The 11,409-nt window shown below is 39.7% G+C and overlaps 1 protein-coding gene across 1 annotated transcript in view; it reads right to left on the bottom strand.

The window, feature by feature from the left end:
• The window catches only part of Pcsk2 (proprotein convertase subtilisin/kexin type 2), a 244,055-nt gene that overhangs the window by 214,369 nt on the left and 18,277 nt on the right, over positions 1-11,409 (bottom strand). The window lies entirely within an intron of this gene.

Raw genomic sequence — 11,409 nt, 5'->3', positions numbered from 1 at the left:
TATATATATATATATATATATATATATATATATATATATATATATGTATATATATGAAGATCCAAGATTTCTAGGTCTCTGTTCTTCCACATGCCCACGTGCCTTCATAAATTATTTGCAGTACTTGCCCTGAACTATTAGCTTAGCTGAATGCCTCACAATTAAGAAAATAATGTGCATATGTACGTTTTTACAGGAGAGAGGGTACATGGTTTTCACGAGACTTTCAATGGGGTTCCCTTATTAATGTGTTTCACTATTCACTGTATTTGATGCTGAAATGTAGATTTGTGTTCCAACCAAATGCTTGGAAGAAAAGGGAACATGACGTGAATGCTTTAAAAGAAGTTTTTCAAAATTAAATAAGGCCTATTTGAGAAATTTTAGATTAAGTAGGCTTTCAGCAGAGCATAAATATTTCTTAAGCAACTGTCATCATTATAAAAGGAACATAGTATCAGGAAAATACAGACGTAATGCATAAAAAGAACCAAAGTAAAAATAATCCACCTTTTCCTTTTCAGTAGTACTAGGCATAAGGAATGATCTTCTCTTCTCCCCTCCAAGGTAACCCAATCTCAAGAGTAAATTATTATTTTCTTAAATAAATCAGTTAATTTTGATCACACACATCACACAGATTTGGATTACTATATAAAATGGGTTTTCACCAGCCTCCCACAAGCTATTACACACTCCTGGTCTTGCCTCTGTTGGTAGCAGTTGCTATGATAGAAGAGACACCATGAAGTACCTAGCATCTCCATTGCTGATGCATGTGTAGACATTGTGTCCTCTCTTTCTTGTTTAATAGTTTAAGATTCTGCTGTGTTTTGGGACAGGGAGACCTTCAGAAATGAAAAGGCAAGAATCTCCAAAATTCACTTTCAGAAAAGCAACTACAACACTGGAAAATGGCCAAGAGACCATTTCATAAGTTTAAAAATTAACAGTCTCCCAAGGAGTATTTAATCAAGCAGGGCAGTATTCGGCCAGTAATGACCAAAAAACTTGTGGGTTTTTAAAACGTACCCTATCTGTGCACTGATGCCAGATACTTCAGTTTCTTTGAAAGCAGATAGTTTCCCAATCATTTCAGTCCTACTGTGTAAAATAGCAACTTAACAGACACTGGTGGGTGTGCCCAGGATTGGAGTTATTCAAGAAGCCCCATTCCCAGACAACTGTAAAACACCCAGAAAGTCCCATTTATAGGGCTAAAGTTTATTATGTGTCTCAGACTTTGTTTACCGAGGAAGGCTTTATCTTTGGGGCATTTGATGAAGGCCACCCAATGCAGTTTCCTAGGACTGCAGCTTCTTAGGTTTGCAATGTTAACGGTGGCCAATGAGCAACTGATCCAGTAGCTTCAAATAAAGATAAGGTTGGAATATTTACAGGGCCTTTACTCGTTACAATGTTTGTAGAGACTTAGAAGGTGACACATACTAGAGAAGTATTCCCATAACCAGAAAATACCTAAAAAGATGTCAAATGCTCACTTCTGATTAATCTTGGAACTCTATGGAAATAGGAAATAAAGGTCAAGATAGGGTTACAAACTTCTGCCTAAGTATCAAAGGTGTACCCTAAGAGTTATTCAAAGCCTGCTAGCAAAGGATAAGAAAATCCTATTGGTCACTATTAAAAAAAGAATAGCAGTCCAAACTTTGACTACCAGGCTAAACAAGGAGAGATTCAGTGGATTCAGTAGAACACTCAAAAAGTCACAAATTTGGGGGACTTAGTCTAGGGAACACAGTAAATGAACAAATAAATGAATAAATGAACAGAATAACAGTAAAATCCAGAACATCAGCATCAACACAGGGAGTGTTGTGAGCCTCACTCACTTCCAGGTTTCCTACGTGGCGCTTCTTAAAGTGTCAAGAAAAGTATCATGAGGCACATAAAAACCAGGGACACATGGTCCATACACAGGATGAGGGAAGAGTAAATCAGAACCCTATGAGCAAGGCGAGGTGTTGGACTCACTAGACCAAGACTTGAAATCAGCCATTTAAATACATTCAAACAACTCAAAGGGACAATGTGTCTACAGAGTACCAGCAAAGCTTGACAGTGATTGACCATCAAGTGGACAATATGAATACATAGAAATTTTAAAAAGGAGAAATTATGGGGTAGAAAATATAATAATGGAATAAAAAATATCCTTGGAGGGCCTTAATAGCACATTTAGGCTGACAGAGATAATCAATAAGTACAAATACAGTCCAGTTGAGATGACCTACTTTGAGTAATAGGTAAGAAATTAAGTCAAATGTGCAAAATAAGCATTCCATTTATTCCTAGTAGATGTCTCTAAAGAAGAGAGAAGAAGACAGGAAGCAGCAGTGTCTGGAAACTTCCATGATTTTAAGAATAACGTTAATAGTCTTATCTAAGAAGCATAACACAATCAGAATAAGATAAAGTCTGAGATTTGTATACTATACATGTGCAAATGTGAGATCCTCTTGAGCACTGAGCCAAAACTGTGTGCAAGATGCTCAGTAAGATTCAAAACGGACTCCTTTTTTGGGGGGGCCAGGGAGGTACCTCAGTAGTAGATTGACTAGAATGCTCAAAGCTTTGAGTTTATTTTCAGTGCTTAATACACTCCTTCCCCCGCCCCCACCAAACCCAAACACACAAAGCCACCTGACTGCCTATTGGAAGCCGGGAAGACGATGACATGGCATCTTATTACTGATACCTAAAGAAAATTCATTAACTAACAATTCTGTATCTGACAAAGCTAATCTCCAAAAAAAATAAAGAGAGTTCATACAGTCCCAGAAAAGCAAGGTATGATACAGTTTCTCACTAGGAATTACTAACTTCAGCTAAAATAGAGTTTCAGACATTTATGGGAATCCATGGGAAGAAATGAATAATTGTAGTGCGGGCAAACACACAGGAAAGCAGGAAGGGCAGGGCTGTCTCCTGGATGTTCCTGTCTTGAAGGTTCCCATCTGGTGACACTGGTAGAAGGTAGTGCAAATGACAGGATTTGAAGCCTCCTTGGAGGAATTAGCTCGCTGCAATGGGAGTGGGTGCCGTCCACCTCTGCCCTGTCCCCTGTCTCTTACATCCGGCCTCCTCCTCCACTGTGTGCTGATACTCTTTTATGAATTCACTCCTGTGTGCTGAGGTCTCATGTATTTGCTAGTGTGTGCTGATATTCTCATGGATTCACTCCTGTGTACTCTTGGAGTCTCATGGTTTTAGAATCACCAATGGAAAGCTGACTAACACTGAGATTAAAATGAAATTTTGCTTCTAACAGACTTTTTTTCCCTACCTTACTTAAATGATGAGTCTATAAAGCAATGACTATAAAAGTGTGTTCACTGACTTTTATAATGTATAACAATATAATTTTTATAACAACAGCATAAAAATGGAGGAAGGAAACTTAGCAAAGGCAAAGCCACTTTGCTGTATACTGGTCATTGTGACTTTAAATCTGAGACCGGTTATTTAATATATTATTTGTAATCTCCAAAGAATCAATTAAAACAAAAAAATCATGAAATAGGCATCACATCTTAAGATGTTACAGTAGATAATATTTTGTTTTTAATTCTCTTTTATTACTGCCTACTTTGTAATTTTGTATAATCATCTATTATTATAAAATAAGCACGGTACTTAAGACAGTGCTCTGGATAATCTCTAACACAAAAAAAATTGAGAAACAAAGGCGTAAGATTGGTTAGGTTGAGTGTGTCCCAAAGATTTCTAGGTTGGTTTTGCTGGGAAGTGATAGAGACTTTGGGATGAGAGACTGGTAGAGGGTCCTTAGGTTTTCTGTGAGGCTCCCTGAAAAGCATCTCCAGTGTATCATTTGTCTCTCAGGGCTTGCAGTGTAGCCACCTGCTCTGATCTTGGTTCTGACTACTGCCACACAGACATCATTATCAATGAGTCCACCTGATTTAGGGCCTTGAGCCTGAAGGAAGCAAACCTAGTTTTACTTCATATGTAGCCTGTTTCTAGTATTTTATTTGTGATACAAAACTGGAAATATAGATATGTAGAGGAGAAATAGAAAAGGGTATATGTAAAGCTTATCACTATTAAGTTATCAGTATAAAGTTTCAAGATTTCATTCAAAAGTTGAAGAATTGGTAAGTGAGACATACAACTTGTGACTGCATCATGTACTAGTCATTAAAAGCACATTTCAGATCCAATACACAGATAGCTTGAAAGTAAAGACCTTGAAAAATATACATCTAAGCAATATTAAAATAATAAGTGCTGTCATGTATCAGACTAAGTCAATTTTAGTACAAAATTTATTGATAGACACAAGGAATAATATTTCATGATGATAAAAATAGAATCCACCTAATGACATGAAGTTATAAAAAATATGTAATTCATCTACTAACAAAATCTCTAAAAGATGAAACAAAACATGGTAGAATTGCGGGAAGAAGTGAAATAATTTGTCAATCCCAGCTGATATACAGTTTGGACCTGAATATCTCCTTGAAGCCTGTGTGTTGAAGGCTTCATTTGCAGGGCAGTGCTGCTTGAAGGTAGTGGAATCTTCAAGAGGCAGCAGAACTTAAGTCACTGAGGGGCCCTTCTTTTGTCCCTAATCTGTGATGGAAGTGGGTTCTCTCTGTTGCCCTCTATACCATGATATGGGGGCAACTCATCACAGACTAGACCCTCTGATAATGTGAACCAGTGTATGTGCTTTTTCTCTATGGGATAATGACCTCAGGTATTTTGTTATAGTGGTAGAAAGGTGATGAGTATAGTTAGAGACTCAAAAAATCTACTTGAATTAGGTGAAATGCTAGGCTGAAGATGTGAACAAAATTATAAACCAAGAAGGCTTAACAAATGCACAAAATATTTGTCTACAAGTAAAAGAAAATATAGTCCTCTCAAATACATGTGAGACATTCTCTAGGACAGACCATATGTTACGATGCTGAATGGGTGTCAATGAATTTAGAAAGACTGGGAAATACAGAATATGCTTTCTGATCACACTCTATAATGATGTTAAAAAACAAAGAAAAGCATATAATTCAACAATCTTCAAAAATTAATACTATATTGGTAAATTATCAATAAATGAAAGAAAAATTATAAAAGCTCTTGGAAAAATATTCTGAGTTGAATAAAACAAAAATAAGAATACATTATGGGTCATATAAAGTTTACAAGACCAAGGGGCCTCTCTTCCCAATGATGGCCGATTAGGCGAAGGCCAGGGCCAAGTAGTGGGAGTGGGTGGGTAGGGGAGCAGGGGCGGGAGGATATAGGGAACTTTTGGGATAGCATTTGAAATGTAAATAAAGAAAATAATAATAAATAAAAAAAGAAATTGAAAAAAAAGAATACATTATGGATTTAGGCAAAGCAATGCTTAAAGGAATATCTGTAGTTATAAAATGCCCATTAGCAAACACAGAAGTGGATGCTCACAGTCAGCTATCGGATGGAACACAGGGCTAGAGGAAGTACCCAAGGAGCTGAAGGGGTCTGTAACCCTATAGGTGAAGCAACAATATGAACTAACCAGCACCCCTAGAGCTCATGTCTCTAGCTGCATATGTAGCAGAAGATGGCCTAGTCAGCCATCATTGGGAAGAGAGGCTCCTTTGTCTTGCAAACTTTATATGCCCCAGAACAGGGGAAAGCCAGGGCCAAGAAGTGGGAGTGGGTGGGTAGGGGAGCGGTGGGGGAGGGTATAGGGGACTTTGGGGATAACATTTAAAATGTAAATGAAGTAAATACCTAATAAAAATTGAAAATAAAATGCCCATTGGAAAATGAAGGATTGGAGATGAGGCTCAGTAGTAGCATGGTTTCCCAGAGTGCTTGAAGCCATGGGACCAATCTCAGTCTCTGGAGCACGAGGAGGAAGTGAATGGCAAGGAGGAGGGGGAGAAGGAGGACTAGGAAGAGGAGGGATGGAAGAGAGAGAACAAAGAGAAAGATCTGGAGCCAGTAGTCTAATTTAACATCTGATGAAACTTGAAATGGCCAATTGAGTCCCAACCGTCCCACAACCGTAATCCCATCAGGAAAGCTGGAGGCAGGAGGGGCATGAGTTTCCCCTAAGGTTGTATATTTCAAAAATCTACCAAAGCCAGAGTAAGAACACAAATATCCAGTTTTACATATTCTCAACAACATGAAATGTTAATTAACATTCAAATATTTGCCAACTGGATAGATACCAACTTATTTGGGTTTCTTTATTCTAAATGTTTGAATAATTTTCATATGTAAAATAAACATATGGAAAATAACCATTTAGATTTCTTTGAATTGTCTGAATTTCTAAGCCTCAATCATGATCATAATAAAATAGTTATTGCTTTATACTACTAAACTTAGTATTTTTTTCTTAGCAGTGGATAACAGGAAAAAAATATCTAAATGAAAAAAATGCTTTATTTCCTTGGCTTCTAGGTCAACTTGGAAGTCTGTAACAAGTAGTTATCTGTCCATTTATGATGTCAGCCATGGTAGCTTAGATAGGGGGCTCTGCTGGGACATTCTTGAGAAGAGGACTAGGATCAGGTCTGCGGCTTTAGCTCCGACTTCAAGAGCACACAGGGACTGACATGCAAAAGAAAGTCTTAAGAACTATAGCTTTTAAAATTTAGTTCCTGTTCATTAAAAATCAGATTCTCTAGGGCATATTTAACATAAATATTTAATGTGCATTTTTCAGGCTCAATGGTTCTTTAATACATTTTTCTAGTTAACCCTACTCACGTGCTTGGGGTAATGTTAAGATTTGAGTTTTAAAAAGTGAACAGAGGGAAAGAAAGCATTGCCCTAATGCCTCTGCCTACCCCAAACCATATGCCTTTTCACTATTCTTGGATGGTACAGACTTCAATTTTTTTATTTCCTATTAAGAAAGGCAATGTAAATCAGAGAATTTTGGCACTAGAAAAGAACTTGGGATTAAATACCAGTGAGTTTTGGAAAGATGTACTTTATTATTATTCTGAGTTTTAGAAACATTTGAATAGAGACAAAGGGAAATTTTCCTTGCACTGGCAGTGGACATGTGGAGGTGATGAAGTTGAGCATCATTTAAAAATCAGCACATAAGTAGGTGTGGCTGGTGAGCAGAACCAATGGATGACAAAGTTAATGGGGAAAATTACAACAACAGGCAAATAAAAGAGATCTAGAAGATCCCACCTTAGCCAAGTGTCCTAAGTCAATTGCCCTGTGATGAGATGCTCTAGTCACATTCACATGCCTTGGTATCCACAGGACAGACACACTGTTCTCTGTGTAAATCTCTAGTGACAAATATTTGATCAGGTGGCAATGTCAGGCAAACTGGCCAGGAGTCTTTGAAGTCATCTTCATCAAAGTCCAAGAGCATTCCAACTTCCAGGAGACTAAGGCGACAAGGCAGTTGAAGATGCGTATTACAGACCCTGGGTTAGATTTTACATCAGAGAAAGAACATTCGTAGGACAATTGGACAATTTTGTAAAAAGCTTAATACTTAGTGTCAAAGCTTCCCTGCTGCTTTCATTAACTGTATGGTGATTATGTAAGACGTCAGCATGGAGAAGGCTAGATTACAGGCAGAACTAAGGGAGCAGTTTCTCCCTGCTACTGCTTATCACTTGGTTTTCAAAAGAATGACGGTAAGTATAAGTAGTGTCAACATTTCCATTTCAACCACTTTAACATATGCAGATTAGTGCTGTTAATGTATTAAGTACATTTCACTGTGTACCCAGTGTCAACCTAACCAGTTCACCACCTCCAAATAAGACTCTAAGCCAAGTGTGGTGGTGGAGGCCAATATTCCCAGCAGTTCTAGAGACTGAAGAGGCCAACCCGGATTATATCAAGAAAACCTATTGCTAAGAGCAGGCAAACACACTGAAGGTGGCACTCAGTGGCACACCACTTGACTAATAACCAGTAACACCGTACACACACACACACACACACACACACACACAGAGAGAGAGAGAGAGAGAGAGAGAGAGAGAGAGAGAGAGAGATATCACAAACTCTAAAACATCAAAGAAATCTATACTCATGTGATGGTCAGCATCGTTTATCAACTTGGTAGGGTCATGATGACTTGGGAGATGAGCCTCTAGGCATGCCTGTGGGAGATGACCTTGATGACCTCAGCTGATGAGACAAGACTGTCTTAACTCTGGGTGGGGCCGTTCTCTGTTAAGAGGATCTGTTAAGAGGATCCGGAGTGTATGAAACCAAAGGGAAGTGGAAAATACCACGCACCCATCATTCTCTGCACCTTGACTACAGCAATGTGGTGTGGCCAGCTGCAGCAAGCTCCTACGGCCTTGAAACTCCTCTGCCCTGATGAACTGCACCCCTGAGGAGTGAGTGAGGGAAAAAAAAAAAAAAACCAAAAACAAAACAAAACACCTTTCTTCCCTAAGTTGCCCTTGCTAGGTTATTTCAATACAGCAACAGGCAAAGTAACTATGACAACCTGTTAAACAAACTCCCCTTTCCTCTCAGGCTCGAAACTTTCTACTTTCTGTCTGCAGTATCTTCTTGCCAGCAGACGACTACAACAGTTGGTCTTTTATTTCACTTAAGCCCAGTGTCCTCAGTTACTTTGCTTCTCTCTGTCTCTCTGTCTCTCTGTCTCTGTCTCTGTCTCTCTGTCTCTGTCTCTGTCTCTGTCTCTCTGTCTCTCTGTCTCTCTGTCTCTCTCTGGAGAAAGCAAACTCTCCAGAGCTTGCTGTAGAGACAGCCTAGCTGAACCAGAGTGGTCAGAGTCAGTCCAAGACCCTGTCTCAAATATCAGGTGGAGAGTAGAGAGCAATCGAGGAAGACACTGGTGCTACATCCCCCTCACATACAGTAATGGGTGCGCACACATAGACATAACGCGCGCGCACACACACACACACACACACACACACACACACACACGCACACTCACATGCATCTGTGCAGAAGAACAAAAGAACAACCTCCACCACCACCACTGTGAGGTAAGGTGTGGGCTCAGGTGTTCTAAGAGACCCTTCAGCATCCTTCCTAATTCTGTGACCCGCTCATCTTTGTAAGCCCGACTGTGAATCAGTGAGACCTTGGGCTGGAATTCTTGGTAGAGTGAGTTGAACTCAACGTGTGTAGCCAGACTGTGAGTGACACTTCCTCTTTTGGGCCCTTGGGAACCATGATGTTGGTTTCTTTGTTAAGAGCTCTCTAAGCTGTAGAGAAAGATGGAACTAATTGGCCTGATGAGGCTAAATTCAGAAACTCCAATGAGCTTCCTCATGGGCAATGTATAAACAGATACATTGACCAATCACAAATTAATGGACTGTTTATCGGCAGACATTGGTTACTTTGCTTCTTATCTTTGGAGTGTAGACTCATCTCTGCCCTCTGACAAGTCAGCTGTTTGAGAACATGGTGCATGCAGGAGCCCCATTGGGAAGGGAAGAGAAATGCTTGTGCCTCCCAGCGGGGGAAGGCACTTTCCACCCATACATCTGAGAGATCTGATGCTGATGCTTGAATTCCTCCATATCTAAGAATAGTTTAGTATTACAAAGAGCTGGGACACTATAAACAGTGGTAGGTCTTCAAACACTCAGCTGAGTGCCCAGGTAGGAAACTTCTCATATTAGGCATCTCATACATGTTTAAATGACTTTCTTTCTAGAAACACACACACAGAGACTTAGACACAAACGTATGCACATAATATACACACTCACACAGACTGACACACACATGCCTTTGTGCGCACACACACACAGACACACATAGACTCACACGCATGTGCATGCACACACACATTGTTTTGGGTGCTATTACTTTATTACTTTATTCTCCTAGGGTCAAATATGCACGATTCCAGAAGGAAGGAGAAATTGAGTGGGAAGAGGGCTTCACAGCCAACCATCAGCTTGTAGACTCAGGCTGGGTACCAATATAATAACGCCGCTAACTCAGACTTTCAGAGAGTTAAGAATTCTCATTATGTTACAGCATTTTATGGATCCCAGCAACGTTCCCCAGCCCCCCTCCTTTCCCTCTTGTTTCATTTTCAACCCATGTGCACTCCAAGCTGAAGCATTTATTTGAACCCACACACTTGCTTCTCCCAGGACCAGGGAAGCCCAGACTGAGAGGCCGTGACTTCTGACTGGGGATGGACCTACCTCCCTTGAAGCCAGAGTCCCCTGTTTAGACAATGCATGGGTGCTCCAGAAATGCTGGGTTCTTGGCTCTGCCCCCAATGGTGTGTGTCTGTGCATCTTCTTCGGAGTGACTGGTGTCACCTGAGATCCAGAACTTTCCAAATGAAGGCCTGTCATGCAGCCTTGCTGGCAAAAGCTGCTTTTCCTGATGGCTTCCTTGAATTGTCTGTCCCCCAACACACCTAGCCCACCTAATGAGGTGAGGAGTGCTTATGTTTTTGACCTTTGGCTGGGTTTGACCGGGTGTCTAGTTTTGGGGGGAGCCCAGGAGTCAGTCTACGTCTGAACACTCTTACAGTTCTGTCCTTGAGAAGCTACTGTCAAGATGTTTCAGAAATGAAACTGGGAGATAAAACAATATAGCCAGGATTGTAAAATGGATCAGCTGGTAACTATTTGCCAATTATATTTGGGGGCTTGGATTTCACAAACAGGGATGGGGCCTGCATTTTTCTGATAATTTGTAGAGATTACTTTAGATTTTCCTTAATTATACATAATGCTAAGGCAAGACATAATACCCTGCAGGAGAGATGCAGAAAAAGAACCAGTGGAGACTATCTTCTATTTGTCTGTCTGTCTGTGTATCTGTGTGTCTGTCTGTCTGTCTGTCTGCCTGTCTATCATCTATCTATCTATCTATCTATCTATCTATCTATCTATCTATCTATCTATCATCATGACCATCTATCCTTCCAACTTTATACTTCTAAAGAATGATATCAGGATAAATTAAACATTAAGATATAAACATCAGTCTCAATGGGACAGAACAACAGAAAGCAGAGAGATGGTGAGATGGTGGTGAAGGAAGAAGGGATCTATAGGAAAAGAAGTTTATTGTGTTTTAGCAGATAAGAGCTGGAATGACACAGCTTTGAAAGCTCTACTGCCTTCCTTGTTGATACAGAGAGACCCTTACAATGTACTCTTTTAAGTAAACCAAGTAGTATATGTAAGTTAGGCATCCAGGATAAAAGATGCATATCAAATGTTCACCTGCTAGTGAAAATTGATATCAGGTATAATATTTCAGTTGATTTAATCGTCCTGTGTTCACTTATCTATATTATTTCCTTCAGTGCCATTTGTGTGCTTTAAAAAGTTGACATGTACAATAAAGATATTTTTATTCTGAAAAATGAAGGCAAGTGGAGTCCATAGCATCTTACCACCAGGTCTTACTTTC

The sequence above is a fragment of the Mus pahari genome, chromosome 3 (assembly GCF_900095145.1).
Source record: "Mus pahari chromosome 3, PAHARI_EIJ_v1.1, whole genome shotgun sequence".
Taxonomy (NCBI): domain Eukaryota; kingdom Metazoa; phylum Chordata; class Mammalia; order Rodentia; family Muridae; genus Mus; species Mus pahari.
This window is presented reverse-complemented; position numbering and strand designations above follow the sequence as displayed.